This window comes from Austrofundulus limnaeus, unplaced genomic scaffold (genome assembly GCF_001266775.1).
Source record: "Austrofundulus limnaeus strain Quisiro unplaced genomic scaffold, Austrofundulus_limnaeus-1.0 Scaffold10, whole genome shotgun sequence".
NCBI classification, from domain to species: Eukaryota; Metazoa; Chordata; class Actinopteri; order Cyprinodontiformes; family Rivulidae; genus Austrofundulus; species Austrofundulus limnaeus.
In genome coordinates this window covers 1261016-1267258 of record NW_013952412.1, presented here as the reverse complement: position 1 = coordinate 1267258, position 6243 = coordinate 1261016, and the positions used below count along the sequence as shown (strand labels likewise).

Below are 6243 nucleotides of genomic sequence, written 5' to 3'. Positions count from 1 at the left end.
GTACAGGCACAGAGGTGGCCAAAGTGCTTTTTTTTTTGTACAAATAAAGAAAAGTACCAGCGATTAGAAAAAACAAGATGGCTGCCACAGCTAATTTTAAATGGCTTTAATTGTTCTGTTTTTAGAAATTTTCAGCTGAAATTTGGTATGAAAGTAGCTCAGGATGATCCAAAGAAGATGCTGAATGCTAGTCACAACATATTAGTCAGCTGTTCTTAGACATACAACGCTGAAGGTCAGCGTAGAACAAGCCAAAAACAAATGACCAAATTCTAAATGTTAATAAAACAATTCAATAATTCTGTGTCGATTGTTGACGCTAATCTGAAATTAAGTTGACCACTGAAGATCACCAAATTCAAACTGCTGGGCATTGAATTAAACAACTTATTATCCTTGTAACATTCTATGTTCCATATCCACAGTCAATCAGCCTTGCCGCACCCTCATAACAATCACTACTCATCCATTTCACCTGCTTCATGGAGCAGCTAACCCTACAACAGTATTTAGCTCTTCTGTTGGAAAAAGGTAAACCATGTTTTTGTTACTGGATTAGCATTAATTCTATAATCCTGTTACAGAAAAGAGGTACATTTCCAACCGTGTCTAGTTAACAGACAGCGTTATCCAGCTGGGTTAAATGTTGATTGATGAGGGTCTTATTATCACAGACTTCCTTCGACTAACCAAGCGGTTGTAATTAAATTGTTAAAGTGCAGTAACCTCTTTTCACTGTGCATTAGTGTTATCCTCACACAGGTTAATCTGGATCCTCACTTTCCAATACCGTGATGTAACAAGACGTAGTTCTCCCTCCTGGTTTTATTGATCCAATTCAGCGTGATTTCCATCTGACCGTTGGCTTCAGACCCACTAGCCGGGTGCCAAACAGACAGACGGTTGGCGATACAGGAACCGGAGCCAGAGATACCGCCACACAAAAGTTCTGCTTATCTCAGTGTGAATACTGCTGGACCCAAATCCAGACTGAAACAGCTCCATGCTGAGAGGATCCTGGGATGAGTGGCACTTAGAGGCAAATTACAGCTGTGGTTCTTGTTGATCAGTCTGATCTGAGTGTCTCTGTGTAATTACAGTGTGGACCCAAAGAATGTGAAGCAAAATGAATGACATCAATTAGATGTCTTTGAAGGAATTCATATAATCTGTAGCCAAGACTTTTATTAAAAAAACTATGGATATGATAGTTTTGTTCAAATAAAACCAGTGTAGAAAAGAAATAATTGAGATTTTAAGAATCAGATCAGAAAATCAATAGAAAATGTATTTTTGGATAAAAAATAAAAACAAACCTTCAAAGTGTTTTATGTTGCATGAAATCACATTTTTTTGTGTTCTTTTTTTTAGCTCTTTTCAAAAACGTTTGACAGATCAAAGAAATGCCCCCAGCTTGTGTATGTGTTTCTTTTATCTTTGTGTTCATTTGAATGTTCAAAATGTTTTCTAAAACAAAAAGCAGTTGAGTTATGCATTATTTTGTAGATATATAATTAAATACTAAACACTGAGCCTTTGTGAGGTTCTGCATATTTTCAGATCTGTCCCGAGCATCCATGTGTTGATTTAGAATCATGATGCTTGGGGAGATTTTTCCTGTGGATTGCTCCTGCTCTGCCCAACATGCACCGAGTTCTGTTTCTGTAACCATGTGGAACTAATTCACAACCAATCTGGGTTCCTGTGTGTGTTGGCTCAGTGTGACATCATGCCTGCCATGGACTCGCAGTGGACGGCAAATGGTTTTATGAAAAATAATCCAAAATATCTCCTACCTTCTTTCTTGGGTTATCAACAAACCTCCACTAATCTTAATAAAAATATATAACTACTTATAGATTTTTACTAATAAAATACAAAAATAAAAAACATAAAAAAACCTTGGCAGTTGTAATTACATTTTAAAAAGTGTAATTAATGCAGCTTGTTCAATAAAGTCACCACTTAATTCCCAAATTAAACAAAATACACAAGCTCACTGCAGGTCCTTGTCAGTTTGCGCCCTAGGCAAAATTTCAGGTGGGAATCCTTCAGCAATTTTCTAAATGCCACTGCCAATTTACAAAGCAAATTAAATAGTTTTGTCTTTGATGTTTTTTTTAATCTTTAGAAAACAGGTCCTTCAATTAAAATAGTCAACAATAAAATTAGTTTGAAACAGAACATCAGAAATCCACATCATTCCTGCCAACGTCTGCTGACTGCAACGAGGAACACATGTTCATGTTAATGAGCAGCTGTGGAGTGAAGCAGTTATAGGAGGGGGGCATTTTGTAAAAGATCTACTCAGTCCTTTTTTTCCAGAAATTCTTCTGGATTAATAAAACAACATAAAATCTGTATTTTATGAAGGCAGAACACTGAAAACCAGACTTTATCTGAGATCAGAACTGAAACTTCCATTATCTTTATTTTGTTTTCCTATTTACACACACTGACCACCAGCATTTAGTCTTGACTGCATCCTATTATACTTTTATCATAAAATATCCTTTGCACCATGTAATGATAAAATGTTAGAAAATGTTTTTCATCCCCATTTTGCGCCCCCCACCCAAGGATGTGCCCTTGGCACTTGCCTATACTGCCTATGCCGCTGGCAGACCCTGTCTCAAATCTTATCTGAGTTGATTTAAAACCTAAAATGTGCCAAAACAAAGGTACTAAACCCAGCTTTGATGTTCCAGATTGATTTGATAATGCTTCTAAGAATAAAGTCTCCCTCCAGTGCAACAAACATGAATCAGAGCTGCGTGGCTTTTGTTTGAAACAAACCTTTCAGACGCATAATGAGAAAAATCTCCAGCTGGTCTTGAATTATCATCAAGGAACACTCATGTCAAAACGCTGTTAGAGATGTTGCTTTGAGCTGATGCTGAAACAAGATACGAAGCCTCAGACTGATGCCGATAGATTCAGTTTACTGATCACACACAGGTATCAGTCCAGAAAACAGATTCTATCTCTTTTTGATCTGCGGAGTAAATCTCTCAATTCGGCTGCAACTATTGCAGCAATTCAATTATTTACAATTATTTTTTTCTTTAATTCACAACCAGATGATAAATTCTTAATTTGGTGTTTTGTGTTAAGGACACTTTACTATCCTAACACAGCTAATGATCCCACTGCATGTTGAAATTACATCTTGGCATGCTTTCGGTGCGTTCTCTTCCCTCACACATGTCGTGGTGCTTTGCTGTTGCTTCAGGGAGCAGTTGTGTGTTTGTGTAGCGAGCCATCTCAGCTTTTTTGGCAAAGATTTTTTTCTTCTTTTTTGCTCCGGAAATGTAAAACAGGCAACGAATAAATAACAGGGCTGGGTATTTATATCTGTGCTGCATAATTTCAGCTACATAAATGTCATCTCTTTGTTTTATTTTTTGCTCTCACTCTTCACAAGTTTGCTCCATTCGACAACATTTGTCTGAATTCTTCTCTCTCCAGGCTCGCGTCAATCTTTTTCTATTTTTTTTCTTCCTTTACTTTTTAAAGTTGTCGTCCTTTCACATCCATGAACATCAGTCTTACACACACAGCTTTTATTCAGTGATTTAGGTCACTGACTGACTAAAAGACTACACACAGCTGGCCTATAAACCCTCCTTTCCAGTCTCCTCCCCTCAGTGTATCGTTCTCTCTCTCTCTCTCTCTCTCACCACACACACACACACACACACACACACACAAATGAATCACAATCTTTTCTGCTGTGCTCCCTCAGTGTTGTGATGCACATTTGATTTTCTGGTTCATCATGTGCATCTATGCAGCACCACGCACTCTGAGCCCGTCTTCTTTTAACTATTTGTAACTTTTGTTTCTACTTTACTTTCTAATGTTTCCCTTTTATGGCCAATCCTATAAGTTAACATTTGTGACTTAAACTAAAAGGATAATCAAAGGATGGTTAGAGCTCAGCTCACTCTGTATATACGGCGGATATACCCCCCAACCCCCAACCCATAATGTTTGACTCAAAATTTCTCCATGTTTTAATGATTTCTTTAATACCAATCTTTGTGCTGCCAGCGGGACTCAGATGGAGCGTCACTTGGCTTGTTTGTGGAGGCCATGTTTGTTTCCTTGGAATAAACAGAATTGCAATAGGACAATTTAACAAACAAACTGTCCATGCATGCAGGCTCTCTTCTCTCATTTTAATCTAATAATATGGCCACCGGATACAACAGAGAGAAAGAGAAATAGAGAGATAGACAGAGAGACAGAGAGACAGAGAGAAGCTTAATCACATAATCTCTATCCAATTAATTAATGACATCATTTTTTTTGTTAGAACAAATACATACAGTGTTTAGCCAGTTGGGCACCAGAGGTAATAAAAAAAGAGACAGAATAGATGTCAGGGAGAAAGGATCCCTGTCATATAATAAAAAAAAAAGAAAAACAATGCATGAACACAGAAAATGCTCAAGGAAAAAAAAAGTACTGAAACAAAAAAAAAAACACACACACACACATACATTATTTATATATATATATATATATATATATATATATATATATATATAAAATGAACAGCAAGAAAAATGTGTGGAACAGTGAGATGTAAAACACAAACTCAAAAAATGAACTGGAAATTGTAGGAACGTGTGCATTTTCCAAGTTAAATATAAAACAAATCTCTCACCTATATCTAGAAGAAAGAGTGTATCTTGTCCGTTGGACTCTGTTGGGATAAAAGCCCATCGCTGTGTCTGTTTAGTCTGAGCTAACCGATTTCAAAAGAGACATTTGAAGTTTACACATCAGGCAGGTTGTACTTTTTGACAATGTTACTTGCTGACAAATCCTAATGTTGATGCAGTGCTGAATAATGCTGAAAAAGTTCACCTCTTTAAGAGTTTCTTAGTGGACTCAGATGCAGGCACAGAGAGGAAACTAAAGCTGAAACTGGTGATTAGGAAGTGGATACAGGTGCAGCTAATTAGAAATATGGAACAGGTGGTGAAGTGAGGCTATGACAATGTGATGTGAAATCAAAACCCGAAAGTCTTAAATGCAGATGCATAAGTAAGAAAACCCAGGAAAGAAACTTTAGGCAAACTGGAACAAAAACCAGTCAAACAAAACTTAAACCAAAACACAACTAATCCCAGACTGTAGCAACATTAGTAGTAATAACTTTAATGGCTCAAAACATGGAAAACAAATCACAAACGGCACAATTGCCTTGCAGACACAAAAACAACAGAACCATGGATCCAGATTTATGTGGCAGGGACTTCTGAAATAAAATGAGCTAAATCAATAGAAAAATAATATTTTTAATGTGAAAGTTTAATGATGAAATGAGAACTCAGCTGCTGAATTTACAATCATGGCTCACAGGATGTACAAAAGCTACAGGTTGTTTCTAATTCTTATTATTTTTTAACCTGTTTTCTCTTGCCTTCCCACAGTTTTTCAATCTTTTCATCAAGCGAGGCGCGTTCCCGCTGAGAGGCGAGGCTCATTATTCATGGGTGCGCGATCCCGGCACGCGCTGGGCAGCTGTCGCCATATGCCCTCCTCTGTGTGTGTTTATGTGCATGGAGTGGGGGGGGGGGTGGCTTTTCCAGCAAGTGGCTCTTTTGTCGTTGAACTGTGAATGGTACACACACATGCACACACAGAAAATCAGTCCCACCTCTGTCACCTCTGCCCTGTGTTAAATATGCATCACTGCTGCATCACTTCCAACTTAGACAAATGAGCAGAAGGCTTCTGGCCACCTGCTGGTCTGATCAGGATCTCCCTGGTTTATGAGGGAGGAGGGGAGGAGGTGTTGGAGGGAGGGGGAACCCGGGGTAGACAGCCTGTGGCCTACCCCCCCCCCCCCATATTCCCCTGATGGGATGGATCAACAGTGAAGGCTGAGGGCAGGAGGCAATTAGGGGGGAGTGTTATATTGGAGGGGAAATGCTATGAGGACACAAAATAACCTCTGTAAAGGTTGTCCTTTGTTGTCGTCACTTTCCTTTGTGATATTTTTCTGTCTTATTCTTTGTGTGTGTGTGTGTGTGTGTGTGTGTGTGTGTGTGTGTGTGTGTGTGTGTGTGTGGACGGTTATTTCCTACAACGTGGGGTATTTTTTACAAAAAAAAAAGCAACCAGGTGGGGACCGAAGTGAATCGTGGGGAGTGGGGACCAATGTCAGGTCCCCACGGGTCCAAATGCATGTTACAGATGTGGGGTTAGGTTTAGGACCAAGGTTTAGGT

At 38.7% G+C, this 6243-nt stretch overlaps 1 long non-coding RNA gene across 1 annotated transcript in view; it reads right to left on the bottom strand.

The window, feature by feature from the left end:
- The window catches only part of LOC106513092 (uncharacterized), a 9970-nt gene extending 5239 nt beyond the window's left edge, over positions 1-4731 (bottom strand). Inside the window, exon 1 of the long non-coding RNA XR_001309752.1 lies at positions 4673-4731. This is a non-coding gene — a long non-coding RNA (uncharacterized LOC106513092). The remainder of the gene's footprint in view (positions 1-4672) is intronic.
- Between the last annotated feature and the right edge of the window lie 1512 nt (positions 4732-6243).